The sequence below is a fragment of the Vipera ursinii genome (assembly GCF_947247035.1).
Source record: "Vipera ursinii genome assembly, chromosome: 1".
Lineage (NCBI taxonomy): Eukaryota > Metazoa > Chordata > Lepidosauria > Squamata > Viperidae > Vipera > Vipera ursinii.
In genome coordinates, this window is record NC_139512.1 from 50752380 (window position 1) to 50769749 (window position 17370).

The 17370-nt window shown below is 37.8% G+C and overlaps 1 protein-coding gene across 4 annotated transcripts in view; it reads right to left on the reverse strand.

Moving 5' to 3' along the window:
- Window positions 1–17370, reverse strand: part of ESRRB (estrogen related receptor beta) — a gene marked incomplete at both ends in the record, with an annotated part of 107588 nt that overhangs the window by 38680 nt on the left and 51538 nt on the right. The gene's annotated exons all lie outside the window — the stretch shown is intronic.

Here is a 17370-nt window from a genome sequence, read left to right on the forward strand (position 1 = left end):
GAACTGAGATCATTCTGTCATTTTGGGGATTGTATCCCAGTATTACTTTTGCTACTCTTCTATTGACTATGAAGGCTACTCCATTTCTTCTGAGGGATTCTTGCCCGCAGTAGTATACCTGATGGTCATCTGAATTAAATTCACCCTTTCCTGTCCATTTTAGTTCGCTGATTCCTAAGATGTCGATGTTCAGTCTTGACATCTCTTGTTTGACCACGTCCAGCTTTCCTTGATTCATGGATCTTACATTCCAGGTTCCTATGGAGAAAAAATCTTTACAGCATCGGACTTTCCTTTCACCACCAGATACATCTACAGCTGAGCGTCCTTTCGGCTTCGGCCCAGTCGCTTCATTCTTTCTGGCACTACTAGTACTAGCCCTCTGCTCTTCCCCAGTAGCATATTGGACACCTTCTGACCTGAGGGGCTCATCTTCCAGCGTCATATCGTTTTGCCTTTTGGTACTGTCCATAGGGTTTTCATGGCAAAGATACTGGAGTGGGTTGCCATTTCCTTCTCCAGTGGATCACGTTTTGTCAAAACTCTCTGCTATGACCTGTCTGTCTTGGGTGGCCCTGCACGGCATAGCTCATAGCTTCATTGAATTATGCAAGCCCCTTCGCCACGACAAGGCAGTAATCCATGAAGAGGCTGCCCAAACATAATTAAGTCTAAAGCTGAACTATATATCTGGAGGCAAATATTTCTTTCCTTCTCTTGGACACATTCATACAAACACAATTACGTAAACACAATTTTAAATTTATCTTGGCTTTGATTAACTCTGGCAATCAAGACTATTTCACAGTAGTTTGCAAAAGCCCTTTGCATGGAATGAGGTTTGATGAGATTGATGGAGAAAGAAATGCCAGAGTTCTTGGGCAATCAAGTATTAATTTATCTTGCTTTCTTACCAAAATAAAAACATTGTGTGCACAGGCTAAAACTCAGCAAGGAAACAGCTGGGAAAACTAAAAGTACTTCCCTTTTTCATCGTCTTAGTTTGTGGTGTTAGTGGCTTTTGAACAAAGTGTCCAAAGGAAACATCAAACAAATCAGCACAATTAAATTATATAAAAGATAAAAGAGATTTTAATGGGCTGCTCTAAAAAACATCTTTCCAGTCTAAAACCAAACTTGTGAATTTTCCTGCCATTGTTGTAAGATCCCTCTGATGGGTCTGCCTTAACAATTCGGTAAAGAACAAATCAAAAGGGAGGGATTCTGGGGTTATGAATGAAATGAAAAGGTATGAATGAAATGAAAAGCTGATCCATCAGAGACGATTCTGAGAGTCAAACAATTTTCAGACCTCCAGGCTGCTACTCTATGAAATCTCCAGCAATGACACCCATCCAATCCCATTTCCTTCCCTTTGACTTCCTTTGCACTGTCAGATTTTCTCATGAGGACCTGAACTTCCTCTTGGTATAAAATATATAGTCTCGCACCTGAATTCAGAAACAGTACAGTTATCAGAACAAGTACTGTGGCTGAATGAACTCATGACAAAATACTATTTTGGGCATTTATTTAATCTTGTTTTAACTTTTGTAATTCTGTATTTTTATTCTTGCCCTGTTCACCGCCCTGAGTCCTTCGGGAGAAGGGCGGTATAGAAATATTATTAAATTAAATTAAATTAAATTATTTATTGCATTCCCTTCAATATTAGTAACTGCAGTGTAGGGAAAAAATTCTCTACTCTCTACTTAGAGAGTGATTCTAGAAAGATGGAAACTATGTGTATAAAAGGAGGATCAACCTTCTGGATACCATTCCAGGCTGTAATATAACATTGGAAAAGGGGACTTAGACTGAAAGTATCCAACCCTTGCTTCATGCAAGAATCCAAATTAAAGCACGCATAGCAAGGGATTATCTCAATTCTTACTGGACACATTCAGTGTAAGTGAATCCACCACCTCTCTCTGATGACATCTAATTACATATTAAACTGCTCCTAATGTTCAGAAGTATTTACCATTCAATTAGAATTAGTCCTCCAGTAACTTAAGATTATTATTTTCCAGTCAGTACTCTGGGATGATAGAGAACAACGCTTGATATTTTGATAACCTCTCCCAGTCTTGTCTTTTAAAGGCTACACATTCCTAATCTCTTCAGTCTCAAATTGTATTTCTTGTTTTTGAAACCATATTACACTGTTAGTTCATATTCCATTTATAATTAACTACTTTTCTGATACCATTTTCTCAAATACAATTACATTTATTGCTGAGGAAATAAAATGCAGAAACCCTATTTCACCTCCTGAACTGGAACAGATTATTGCAAGTGGAATGCTATTCTTCCTTATCCATCACTCACTTCTTTACATTAATTTAAAGCTTTGTTTTGCTTTTTAAATACTTTGTTACTTTCCTCCATTGCATGCACTTTTCTCTCAACTCAGCAAACCTAACCTAATGGTTAGGTCCTGGATGGGTTAGCACTTCTCCATTTGAGATTGGTGAAGTCTTGGAGTTTTCCCAGAGTTGCAACTACTGCTTGAGCACAATTTGCAGTTATGGCTAGGAAGGCCTTCATGCAAGTTCATCTTGTGTGCTAGCTGAACTTGTTCCTGTACTGGGAGAGCCTCCAGTCATTTATGTCCTAATCATCCCACGGGGCTGTCCTTGAAGACCATCCAGAAACTTCAGTTGGTCCAGAATGCAGTGGCATAAGCAGTAATGGGCATACCCCTGCTCTATGAGCTGTACTAGCTGCCAGTTAGCTTCCAGGTCCAATTCAGACTGTTTGTTACCACTTAAAAAACCCTTCGTGGCATAAGGCCAGGCTATCTGTCTCTGATATCTTTCTGCCTGTTTGATTAGACAAAGTTGGCATGTTTCATCGATCAAATAATATCATCTGATGTGACCCAGGAAGCAGGTTTTCTCTGTTTTTGGACCTTCTTGTCGCTGTTCCTACCCATTGTATCATAAGTTCTTACCATCATTTCTGCTTTTTTATGGTTCTGTATTATATTTATTGATGACACCCAGAATTATCATGGAGTTGTGTGATCTCAAAGGAAGGAAGGATTGGTTGGGGGAAAGTGTTTTAAATGACAGTGTGCGGAAGGTATGAAGGAGATTTTTGAAGTTTGTCAACGAAAGGGCTTTCCTGGGTGCCCCTTCCTACATTACTGCCATTTTAATTCCACAGTTTCTAGAGCATTGTGGGACATTTTACACCTGACATATGCCATATAATGGACTTAAAATGAATAAAGTAGTGGAAACTGAACAGTTTATAGTTGTTTCTAGCTCACACGGATTAGACTTCTTTTATCCAGCAAATACAAACAGTGATGACATGTAAATGAGCAAACATGGTTTTCCCCATTAAGTTCGCTTTGATCTAAAGCGGGGGGGGGGGAATCTGTTTGGAAACAAGGATCAGTCCTCAGTAACATGAGGTCGTTCAAAAATCAGAGATCACTCTAGACCTTCTCCCAAAATCAAACTACAGTACATGCTGTATCAGGCAACCTTGGTGGCGTGGGGGGAATGATCAGAAAGCTCACTGAGTCCACGCGTTTGATCTTAGATCTGATGCTATACTGGGACAATGAGCAGTTGACTATAAAGATCATCTCTGCAATCAAAACTGCTCCCCTCAGTTTTCCTTTCCAAAACAGGCATCGGAGAAAGGCGAATTAAACAAGCTAACAGATACAAATAACTCTCTGATATATTAGCAAGTAGTAATTTTCATGCGTTCAAAGAATTTGCTTAAGAGGCTCATAGGAAATGGAAGCCTCAAGAGGTACAAAATGGCCTGAGAAATATTTTATTTTTGTATTTATTTATATCAAATTTAGCCTACTTTTCATTAAAATTAGTACCAAAGAAGATGCAATAAAACAAGCCAATAAAACCATATAAAATGTCATTAAAACAATTCAAAGGCATAATAAGACAACTGCAGCATCACACTAAATGATGCATCAGCATAAATTAATCCTTAAGGTGAAATAATTAAATCTAGAAATGGCACGGTCTCTGCCCAGAGGTCTGCTCCCTAGAATGAGAGAAATATGGGTTTGTTGGAAGAGGGGATTGTGGATTTCTAAGGTGGGGAAGAGAACTGGAAGATTATGTTGCAAAGGAAGAGTCAGGAATGTTGTGCAAATGCTTTGATGTCGGCCTGGTCAGATGTTGCCTTTTCACATACCTGCAAAGAGAGGTGCTTTCTTTTTACAAATCTGAAAGTTAGCATATTGCAGGGTATGTAATTCTTACTCTTTCAGCAGTGAAGCATTAAATACAAAACTGAACTATGTCAGAGAGAAGAACTGTGATAGACAGGATGAAGCCTCACAGAAGATGATGCAGGCGTTAATATGAAAGAACAGCTATTTGCTGGGTGAGGAGGAAATTTAATAATTTAATTTAATAATTTAATTTGTATACCGCCCTTCTCCCGAAGGACTCAGGGCAGTGAACAGGGCAATACATAATAAAAACCAGGATACAAAAATTAAAAAGTAATTAAACTACAATGCCCGTAATAAATTAATACATATTAAAAGTTAAAACCGATTATAAAACCCAGCCCCAACCCATCAGACCTGGCCAGCTAGTTCAAAAAGAAAAGTTTTGAGATCGCGCCGAAAGGAGCAAAGGTCTGGGGCCGTTTGGAGCTCAACCGGCAAGCGGTTCCAAAGGTCTGGCGCGCCCACAGAGAACGCCCTCCCCCTGGGGGCCACCAATCGACATTCCTTGATCGGAGGCACCCTGAGGAGGCCCTCTCTGTGGGAGCGCACTGGACGGAGGGAAGTTGACGCCGGCCGCAGGTGTTGCCGTAGGTAATCCGGACCCATGCCATGTAGGGCTTTGTAAGTCATCACTAACACCTTGAACCTCACCCGGAGAGCAACCGGCAGCCAATGCAGCTCGCGGAGCAAAGGTGTAGCATGGGAGTATCGGGAAGCTCCCAGCACAACTCGCGCGGCTGCATTCTGCACCAGTTGGAGTCTCCGAGTGGACTTCAGGGCAGCCCCATGTAGAGAGCATTACAGTAGTCTAGACGAGAAGTCACGAGCGCATGAGTGACTGTACGCAAGGCATCCCGGTCTAGATAGGGTCGCAACTGGCGCACCAGCCGAACCTGGGCAAAGGCCCCCCTAGTCACAGCTCCAATATGCTCTTCTAAAGAGAGCTGTGAATCTAGAAGGACCCCCAAGTTGCGCGCCCTATCTACGGGTCATTTGGATTGCCCCAAAACAGTTTCCCTTTCAAGTCAGGAGTCAGAATGATCAAACAAGGGTCCTCCGCTGCAGCTCTGTGGTAAGGAGGGGCCTACCATATAACATTTCTGTCTTTTTAAAGGACAGACTCAAATGGATTGAAACGTGCAGCAATTGAAAGAAATATGATTCGATTAATTGACATAAGAAGTTAGGACCCACTTAGGATCAACAGGAGCAGCTGTTTTCTCCATTGCTGAGCTGTATCTGACAGTCTTGCTGCTACTATAGATTTACATTCAGGATACAGAGAGATTGGTCTATGTGCATCTGTTTCCATTGAGTCTACGATCTGGCACTGCACAGTAATTTCAATAATCAGGGCAGTATTAAATATCTCTAAAAGCTGGAAACTGAAATGCAGGCTTGATCTCCAGTTAAGACTTGAACTGCAGTGGCAAGTGCAACTGCAAGTCCATTCAGCTGCAAGCTTTTTTTTTTTCAAGTTTTCAGCTGAATGGACGGATTGCCTTGCCACTGCATTTCAATTTTGAATCTTTGCCTTTTTATATGCATAAAGAAGGTAGAATTTTTTTTAAAAAAAGCACAGTAAATTTGCCTTTTCCATATTCTTGCCTTTTATCTTTCAGTTCATTTCTTTTCCTTTTTTACAAATCTCAGAATGCAGTTCCTGCAAAGTATATTTAATGCACAAGCAATTTCATACAGGAAAAGCTATGTCCAGTGACGTCATTATACAACTGGACATTGTTAGGTTATTACAGGGGTTAGAAATCTATGGATCTCCTAGTATATCTGAATTACAATTACAATTCCCAGCCCATACTGGAAGTTGATGTTCAGCCATTCTACTCTTCCCAAACTACTTTTCCACCAGTAAACTAGTGGAATGACCCTTCTCCACACTCTGCCTAATCCCAAGTCTGCTCCACACAGTGTGTGTGTGAGAGAGAGAGTGATTGAGTGAGTATGTGTTTTTTGTGTGTGAGAGGGAGGGAGGGAGGGAGGGAGGGAGGGAGGGAGGGAGGGAGAGAGAGAGAGAGAGAGAGAGAGAGAGAGAGAGAGAGAGAGAGAGAGAGAGAGAGAGAGAGAGAATTGCATGCATACACACACCCCAAATCTTACCAGCCAGTAAGTTGGAGCTTTTTTGTTTAAATATTGCTTTAAGTAATATCAATTAATCAGATTGTGACTTTTGAAATACACCTCATTCAAAAAGAAGAATCTAGGCAAACACTCTCAAAATATTAGTGCACATTAGGTGACCTTGTGTGTATTTATACTGTAAAGACAACATCCTGCAAGGTGGGCAAGGACATTTTATTTATGAATGAAAGTGGATCAGCCTGTAAGGATCCCCATACACAGCAATAAGCAGTTTCAAGAAAAAAAATGCATTTTTCCTACTGCTATGTCAATTTATAAATTTAAGTCTGCACAAAATTTATATCCATTTTTGTACATCCCCAATTCATGCACTGTTGCAAGCAAATGTTCTGCATATATGCCTTATTACTTTCTAGTTCAATCATGCATGCATTTTATGATTGGAAAACTACAATGCAATAATTGTGAGCCAAAGGAAACGGCTTTGTGGTTTGTATTCTGAAAATTTTATATTAAGTTTGTATTAAAAGAAAATAAATTTCTCTCCCATCCTTGCTCTTATCTGAGGAAAAACCTACAAAAGCAGATGATGTATTCCCCACAAGCAAGCAATTCCAGGACAAGATAAACTATTGTCTTCAAATATTTAACAAAGTGCTCTGCTCTGTTGTTATTTTATTTTTACCCCATCACAAAGTCTGTCAATTTCTTTTATGAGTCCTGGGCTGTCTGCCAGAAGAAAAGAGCTACTCACACCACCTTGCAATTTCTGTAAGTGCCTTGTGATAAAGTGATGAGATTAACTCATCAGGATTCCAGTAGCCTTCTTCTACCTGGCAGTCATGCTGTCACTTCAGTCACTGTGGACTAGGGGCAATCTGGCAGACAATGATGGAAAGAGCTCCAAGGTATCCTCAGCAACTAGAGGAGGAAGCAATGCATGCCAATGAGCAAGAAAAGATGCATGGATATTTGCAGGCTTACATTTGTCCGTGAGAATATGCTCTCTGAAAGTGAGTTATTCCACTGTACCATGTCTAATTGAATCAAACGAACATTTGCCAACAATGCTTGAGGATCCACAGAATGAAAGTGGAACCTAATCTAGGAAGCAGGTCTGAACTTTTTTGGATACAGAAAGAGATAGGAATGTGTGACAGTAGCCTTCCTAGGTTGTGGTACAATTACATAAGGCTCTTGAACTGCAAAATATGTGCTCAAAGCCCAGATTTCTGGATAAACAAAGTCAAATGTGTACCTTGACACACTACAGCCTCCAGAATTTTGGTAAACAAGGCAGGCAATCTCATGTAATAACTAAAGTTACCCACTATAGAGTTCATTCTACTTCTGCTTTTCCTTTCCCCTATTTCACCTCAGGTCAGACAGCTGGGACTATCTACTATTTTTATATTACTAGAGTAATATAAAATAGTACTATCTACTATTTTTATATTACTAGAGTAATATAAAATAGTACTATCTACTATTTTTATATTACTAGAGTAATATAAAATAGTACTATCTACTATTTTTATATTACTAGAGTAATATAAAATAGTACTATCTACTATTTTTATATTACAGTCCCTTTGGATATCAAAAGGTTTGATAAAAATGCTGAAAATAAATAAACTGTTCACATCCCACGACTGAAGTCTGTCATATTTATTTTCTCAAACATAAGAAGATTACCGAATGACCATTGTAATGTATTAGTTCCTTCTGATTATAGAACGTCATTGCATGTTATTAGGGACCATCTCCAATTCAAAATCCTTCATGGAAATCCTTAGAGGCAGTCCCAATAGGCAGTTTCTACATGCTTCTTTATTTTTATAGATTGTTTCCAAATGGTTTAACCAACTGGAATGCATCAAACAAGGAAATTTCATCCAATCAGTTTTTAGAAACTAGCTGTTTAATAGTATTTATGCATAATCTCCAAATGGATTATACTCTTGGGGGTTTCCAAGATTTAATTCATAAGGTATTCTATTCCTCTGAAGTAATCATCTATTCTTCCAAATGGCCCACAGGAATCATAGTATTGAGACAAACAGCCTCAATGAGAATAGTAAGAAACAATATATGCTCCATTATTGCTCAAAACCGTACTCAAGCAAATGCCATCTCCCCATGAATCTTGAAGAACTGTCCTTCCCAATAACTCCAAGGATTCCTTCTCAAATAACCTGGTGACCATTTATGAGGGCTGCATCTTATTACTTCTCATTCTTTCAAGGAAAAGCACAGTTCACAACCACCTAAAACACATCATAATATTGCAGTCAATAGATAAATCTGCCAGAAAATGTACTAACATTGGAGGACTTATCATATTGGAAGCTACACCTGCACTAGCAGTAAAGCTATTAGAATAGTACAATCACAATGGATTAATGACAAATTAAGAATGTTTTGTTCCATTCCCTAGACTTTGATTCAAAAGTCCTTCCTCTGTTGGGATTGAATAGTACATGGCTGCAGTTACACTAATGTACAGATATTTCTAATGTAATTCAGAAACTATTACTTGAAAGTAATTGTTCATTAAGCTCAGGAAGAATTTCCATTATTTGATAGACATTACTGCCTCAATTCAAGATTAATACATCTATCATTTGTATCCAGTTTTGAAAAAGCAATAGGAACTAAGATTAAATGTAAACCTTCACACTATCTGGTGCTCTTATCTTAAAGGTTTATTAAAGTAATAATTGAAAGCATGGAAATCCACTGTGAACATCTTCTCGGAAGTTGCTTTGTCTAAAATCACTTTCACAAACAAAATGCTGAACTTTGATGCACAATAACAGGCAAGACTAAGTGGTAAAGGTGTCACAGGCTCTAAAAAAAATCTATGCACAATTGTGTGTAACAAAACATGATTACGGTATGTTCTTATTTTAAATGGGAAAAGTGGCTGTGTTAATCAAAATTCTTCATTAGAACTTTTCCATCACTTTTAAGAAGCTACATGAGGGTAAAATTTGCTATTGGAGCAGTCGCCCTGGGAAGAGTTAAGCTTTTCTGCTCTACTAACCTGGTTTAAACTTTTATATTCCAAATACCACTATGCAATAGGAAAAAGAGACAGGGAAAAAGTATATGTTTGCAATTGCAATTGCTTTCCTGGAGGTTAATAGCATAGTCAAAAGGAAGGATTTAGATCATGGAAATGGAGCAAGGGGGCAACAAAAACATCTGCATCTGCTTATCAAGTAAATAGACAGGCAGAAGAACCAAACAAAAACTGTCTGCTTTGGTGCCCAACAAATTAGGCAATTGATTATAATTAAAACTTTCTCATTAATCTCCTATTGCTCTCACCCAAGGATGGAGGGCCAGTTATGAGACTTGTTCCAACATAGCTAACAGCTTTTAAAGAAAAGGATATGAGCTGAGAAAATCTGGATGATCATCATCTGTCCAAGATGTCATGTCTATAACTGATTATTTTTAAAGCCCCCTGTGGTTCATAGGCAGCTAGGTGGGAAGCCATAAGGGCCTGGCACTCTCCGACATTTTTATTCATGACTTGGAGAAAAAGGTGAAGAGAACGCTGGTTGAATTTTAGGTAGAATGAAATTTAATAGAGACAAATGCGAAGTTCCTCACTTAGAGGAAAAATCAAATGGACATATATAAGAATAAGCATACAAGGTTTGATAATAATATGCATGAAAGAGATACTTGAATTCAACTTGATCTAAACATTAATAGGTACAAATGCAAATTTAGATGGCATCAACAGAAATTTAAGTTCTATATAAATGGCAGAAAGTAATAGTTCTAGATTACCAAGCATTGATGAGTGTTACCTTGGGGCACTTTCCTCAGTTCTGAGCACTACATTCTAGAATTCATGCAAATTGGAACAATTACAAAGCACAGCCATGTGGATAATCAGAGGATTATAAACCAAATCCTATGAGGTGAGGTTAAGAGAACTGCTGTGTTTGCCCATGAGAAAAGACTCCTGGGTGGAGATATAATAGCACTTTCCAAATGCCAGAAAGAATGCCACAGAGAAAAAAGTATTACCCCACAATGCAGGACATGGAATAACAGATGCCGCTTCAGAGAGGCAGATTTTGATTTAATATTAGGAGAATGACACAGTGACTGAAGATTGTGAAAGGTCAATCTATACTGCAATGCCATAACAAGTAAACTTAACAATATAATATTGCATATTTGTATGGAAACAATATAACGTTCTTATAATTTCACATGCTAGCAAAATAATGCCTAGGATCATTCATCACAATGTAGAGTCCTACATGGAAAAAGAGATGCCAGGCTGGATATTATTGGGGATGTATGCAGTATAATCAAGAAAGCCAAAGAATACCAAAAAGAAGTCATGACATAGTTAATTGATGGTAGATAGTGTTGATCACATCAAACTGAAATGTGCTCAGAAAAATGGGAATCTCAGAACATCTTATTGTCCTCGTGAGAAACTTATATACAGGTCAGGAAGCCACAGTATGAACAGAACATATTGAAACAGACCGGCTTGAGGATGGCAAATGCCTATGATAAGGCATTTCCCCTTATTTATTTAATCTATATGCCAACTATATATTAAGGGAAGGTGGATGGGAAAAACCTGACCATGGTTTTAAAATCAGAGGAAGAAACAATAGTAACTTGCAGAATGCTGATGAGACTACCCTGATAGCCAAAAATGCAAAGGATCTGCCAGCCCTAGTAATAAAAGTGAAGGAGCACAATGGAAAACATGGGGCTAAAATTAAATAAAATGAAGACCCAGACTAGTGACAATAGGTAGAACAACAAGCCTTAGAACCGATAATGAAGATACCAAAAAAGTGGACACCTTCTGCCTTTTAGGATCAACCAAAAATAGTAAAAGGAACAAGCAACCAAGAAATACACTGCAGACTAGCACTTAGTAGATCAGCCATGAAGACATTCAGGAAGATATTCAAATGCCACGACGTGTCTATACCTACAAAGATCAGAAACGTGCAACTATGGTATTCTCTGTGACGCTATGGAAGAAGAAGGTGGACTTTGAAGAACCAGGATAAGAAGAACATTGGCATCTTTGAACTTTGGTGCTAGAGAAGATCTCTGAGAATACTATGGATAATCAAGAAAACAAATAAACAGATTATTGAACAAAATCAACTGAGTTATTATTATTATTATTATTATTATTATTATTATTATTATTATTATTATTATTATTATTAATTTTATTTGTATACCGCCCTTCTCCTGAAGGACTCAGGGCGGTGAACAGGGCAATACATATTAAAAAACAAGATACAAAAATTAAAAACGATTAAACAAATGCCCATGAATAAGTTAAAACACATTAAAAAATAGATTAAAACAGATTAATAAAACCCACTCAAGGGACAAGCGACCATGTTCAAATTATCCTACTTCAGACACATTATGTGAAGACAGTTCTCTGGAAAAGGCTCTAATACTGGAGAAAAAAAATGAAAGGAAAGAGAAGAGAATGAGCAAGCAGCCAGGTGGATGGATTCAGTTTCACTGGCGGTGACTGCACCATTGGAAGACCCAAAATATCAGGCCAGGGGCATACGTTATCTTCATAAAAAAATTACCTTTATGGTCACTAAGAGTTGACAACAACGTGATGGAATATAATCAAGAAAATATATAACTTCTTTTAAAAAAGAGGTTTATAAATGTGTATTTGGGAAGAAAAGGCATTTAAAGAAGCATATTTGGGAGAAAATAGATTAAAGAGCCTTGGTGGAGCAGTGGGCTAATGCCTCCTTAAGTAACACCAGCTGCCTGCAATTAGTGCAGGTTCGCATCCCACCAGGCTCAAGGTTGACTCAGCCTTCCATCCTTCCGAGGTAGGTAAAATGAGGACCCAGATTGTTGGGGGCAATAAGCTGACTTTGTAATAATGCCGCTTGGGGGTGTGTGTGTGAAAGCCCTAATAAGCAGGCATATACATAGAATGAAGGCTACTGCTAAGCTTGTAAGCCGCTCTGAGTCTTCGGAGAAGGGCGGGATATAAATGGAATTAAAATAAAATAAATAAATAAATATTGATGTAGAACTTTTATATGAATTGTTAGCAGATATGGAGTTATGAATAAACATGCAAACATGACATTGAAAACGTGCAAGAGAAGATTGTGGGGAAAAAATAACCATTTCTTATATATGTTGAAATTTTCTTTTGTTAAACTCTGAACATAAATAACTTTGTTTTCAGGTTCCAATATTCATGCATATGTTTTAAACCAGGGGTCCCCAACCCCTGGGCCATCAAGCAGCCCATTTGGAACTGGACCACACAAGCAGCGGGCACTTGCATGTGTGTGCGCAGCTCCATTTGCATGAATGGTGGGCCCTTACAAAATACAAAATACTCTTATTTTAGACTCTTGACAGTTTTGCAAAACTATAGATAAGGGGATGCATGTTTTATCTAGACATTGAGTCTAGATAAGATTCAGTTTAGTGTAGCCGTTAAGGCATCAGGTTAAAAACCAAGAGACTCAGAGTTCTGGTTTAGGCATCAAACCAGCTGGGTGACCTTGGGCCAGTCACTCTTTCTCAGCCCTAGGAAGTAGGCAATGGCAAACCATTTCTGAAACCTTGCCAAGAAAAGAGCAGGGACTTGTCCAAACAGCCACCAGGAGTCAACACTAATTCAAAGGGACAAAAAAAGTCTGTATGTATGGTATTGATATGCACATATATTGAAAAATGAAGCAGATATACTTTTGTAGTTTGAAATGTATTGATTAGAAAACTGACAGAATAGCAGATTAATGACTACAATTTACCACATTATATTACTATAATAAGGTCAATAAAATGCAGCGATTTTTGCAGAAAGGCCATTCTCTGAATTGAAGATTTAAGTTCTATAGTACTTTTCAGGTACATGCCCTTATAACTTTTTATAAGTTTTCTTTTGATGTAAGATCAATATTCTTCCTATATTATAGAAGGGAAACTGAGTGTGATCTGTACAAGTCAGCTCAGCTGTAACAAATTCAGTGTTTTTCTGTTGGATTATATGTTACATGTTTGATGCATGCATAAGAACAAAAAGCAGCTAGAAAGTCGAGCAAAATGTCATATTTCTTCAATATACTGTATGGTTTTCACTAGTGATTAGTTACTGCTGACAGTTTCAACATCAATAGGATATAAAGAAAATAAATCTGTCCATTTAAGAGATTTAGTACAATCATTGTATTACGTGATATAATTAAAAATGATTACCATCATTTGCCATTTAAACAAAGAAGAAGTGGCATTTGAATGTCTAATTATTTATCTGGATCTAAGAATAACTGTTTACAATAATTCCTAGGTAGCTGACCAGTAGTTAACTTAATGCAATGTTTACAGAAAGGTTAAAAACAATCAAGATGGCAAGCCTGTAAAGGACTAAGTTTGTGGACTTCCAGTTTTGCATCACGGCAAGACGGATGCAGGAAGGCAGGGCTCTGCCTTCCATGCCCGATTTTGACCTCCTGGGGGCCCTAAAAAGGGCCTAAAGTAACCCCAAAGAGATGATGAACAAGGAGGGGTGCCTCATCGATCACAGAGAGATGGTGGTCTTTCTGTTTGATCTGATAAAAGCCCTCCAAACAGGCAGGGGAAAGATTGGCTACATTCCTGTGGCCAGCCATTAGCTTCTGACAACCAAAAAAGAAAAGCACCAATTAACACATTGTAAACAGCATGTTTGGAACTGGGTGAGAATATTGATCCTTTTTTACTATTTTACAATTGAATTTCCTGGGAAAGGCTCTCAAAAAGCTAAAAACCTCCAAATGTGAATGGAAGCAGCGTTTTAATTTTTATGGGGGACAGAAATACACAATATTGAAATGGAAGTAACATAAATCTACAGTTTTGATAAATTTGAGAACTGAGAATTGTTAAGATTTTCTCTTTGGGGGAAAAAACACATTGACGTGAAATATAAGAAATCAATCCTTTGTCTTAAAAGTGGAAAATGGTGGATTTGAGTACAGCACTATAACTAACTTCCTGGCTGCTTGGTGACTCCTAGTTTAAGGGAGAACAGCTGCCAATAAAGGAAAATATTTTGGCATACTTATCACTTTGACCTTTTTGGACTATAAATACCTACTGAGCTTGGACTTTTAATCTCAAGAGCTTGTGGGAGGGAAAGAAAAATTTGAACTTTGAGTATGTCTGGCTGGGAGAGACTTTTGAGCTGTTTTCAAGGAGGTTGAACATTTTGAACACTTTGAACATTGTGGATTACAATCATGCCTGACCAATAATGTTTGGATGCCTGAGACAAACAATCACTATAAAATATCATTTTTGGGACTGGACCTGTATTCTGGAACCTATTGGATTACAAAGGCTACATATAAAGACCAGAAAACTAGAGGAAACTTTGTTCTACTCTTACTGAGTTTGCTGATATTAGAGGATCTCCAGGAATGATGCCTCAAGAAAAAAAGAAGAAAGGAAGGAAATATACTCTATGCTACAACTAATTCACCAAACAATTGTTGCATACAAAGAGGACATAAAAAGAAATCATAATGAGACTAAAAGTAATCTAGATAATATAAATGAGCAAATCTCCAAATTAAATCTACAACTAGAAAGTTCCCAGACAATGACCACAAAGTGTGAACAAATAAACCAGAAATCAGAAGATGAAGCAGAGGAAATGGACCTAGAGATGGAAGAGACAAAAGAAGGAAAATATAAACTACCATATACAAATAAAATACTGTAAGACTTACCCATAAAAATGAAAATGTAAAAGACCTTTTACCCCTTAAGTCTGCAAAATACACCTGATGACAAGGACAAATATTTTTAAAAAGAGAATATAGAGCTGTCAGGGGAAATGTTACAACTTGGGAGACAAAAAATGAAAAGACAAATTGAGGGAGAAGGAAAGTGGGAGTTGCTTAAGGAATATAAATGGGCAGAATTCCCCCCCCCCCAAAATGCCCAACCTAAATTGTCTTCCTCATGCCAAGCAATTTTCATAAAAATAGAAAGAAAATTCCTGGGCAATTCAATTGCCTTGGCTTGGAAAGCTAGCTGGCAAAGAAAGAAAGAGTTAGATTTAAAAAATAGAAGATTATATCTATTAGAGTGGGCATTATATGTTTAAATACTTGTTTGAATATGATTAAAAGAAGGGATAACCCTCATTCTAATTAGACTTTAGAATGAAAGATATGATTTAGAATTAAAATAGCATTTTCTTTCTTTCTTTTTTGATATGGGAAATATGAAAATAAGAGGAGGATGGGTATGAATAAATTTTTAGCAATATATAAATGTAATTAACATTGAGAAAATCATAACTGACAAAGATATTTCAAATATAGATGAGAAATCAAACTTGAACAAGAGCACAAAAAACAGGAGATTGATTTAGGAATTGATATTATTGTTATTTGTATAATATTAATAAAATATGAGGAAGATGTTTATAACTAACTGTGTATACATCAACAGTACCAAGAATTGTAACTGTGTAATGAGGGGAAAATGGAAAAAATATGGGGAAGAAAGGAGGATCAGGGAAAAAATACTGGATTGTGCAGTACTGAATAGATTTACATTGAAGAAGTAAATGTTAAATATGCGAACCCAGACGACATGTTGTTTCCTAAGCACTAAAGACTGTAATTCTTAAAAATTAAGATTTTTTTTAAAAAAACAAGGAATAGGTTTGTGGCCTTGAGGAAAGAGATTCTGTCTTGGAAACAATCAGACAAGAAGGGCAGGAGAGTGCAATCACTTTAATAGTTACAGAAAGAATCTGAGGCAGGGCCTGCCCTCGTGGATCAGGAAGTTAAAACTAGTAGGTGGGAAGTTTGTATTTACAAGCTCAATGTCAGCCTCTCCAGGAAAAAAACTAGAGAAGCTCAAATCTTTTATTTTATGGCTACATTAACAGAATCTTTCTGCCCCTTTTGCCTGATTGTTCCCTAGGCAGCATCTCGCTTTATTTTTCCTCAAGACCACTAATGCATTCCATTCCATGCGATCAAAACTTCGCCCTTTTTTCCCCATTCACTGCAACACAATTAAAAGAGGATAGAGTTTTGTGGCTGTCATCTTCACATTTTTGATTCCCTCCGCCAGAATGCCCATTGTAAATTACGTTTTACTCTTGAAATGTCAATATTAATCTGAAAAAATACTACCAATTTCTTGGCTTGGTACGAGCTTCATAGCTCAAAAATATGTTGCTAGCTCAATACCATAAAAAGTGTATTCATTTTCAAAGTAGAAAATGTTACTAGTACTCTAAGAATGTTTTTCTCTTTCTTAGAGAAGCAACAATAACTGAATGAAAGAGTGCTTGAATTTGCAGGATGAAAACTTAACTCTCACATTGGTAAGAAGAGAGTTAAATATCTACTTCTGAGGGAGAAACATTTAGTGACATCTTTGACGCTCAGTAGATTTGTATTTGAGCTATGGTGGAACAGTGGTCAGAATGCAATATTGCAGGCTGACTCTGCTGACTGGCAGGACTTCAATCCAGACTGGCTCAAGATTGACTCAGCCTTCCATCCTTCCGAGGTCAGTAAAATGAGGACCCAGATTGTTGGGGGCAATATGCTGACTCTGTAAACCGCTTAGAGAGGGCTGTAAAGCACTATGAAGTGGTATATAAGTCTAAGTGCTATTGCTAATGCTATGAACTAACATCCCCAAACATGCTGGCTGGAGAATTTTGGGAGTTGAGGTTCACAAGTCTTAAAGTTGCCCAACTGGACACCTCTGATTTAAATACTCAACATATGCAAATTCTACTTACTTTAGGAGTAAGTAGAAGTAAGCCCAATAGCTTAGAGCAGGGGTGTCAAACTGCCAGCCCACGGGCCGGATGCGTCATGTGGAAGCCGCACACACCCCATTGCCGGCAATGGCAAAATCATCACATGACATTGCGTGATGTCATGTGATGTTATGAGTTTGACATGTCTGGCTTAGAGAGTTCTCTACATCCTATTCTGGAAGGTGCTGCACCATCTCAATTGGCT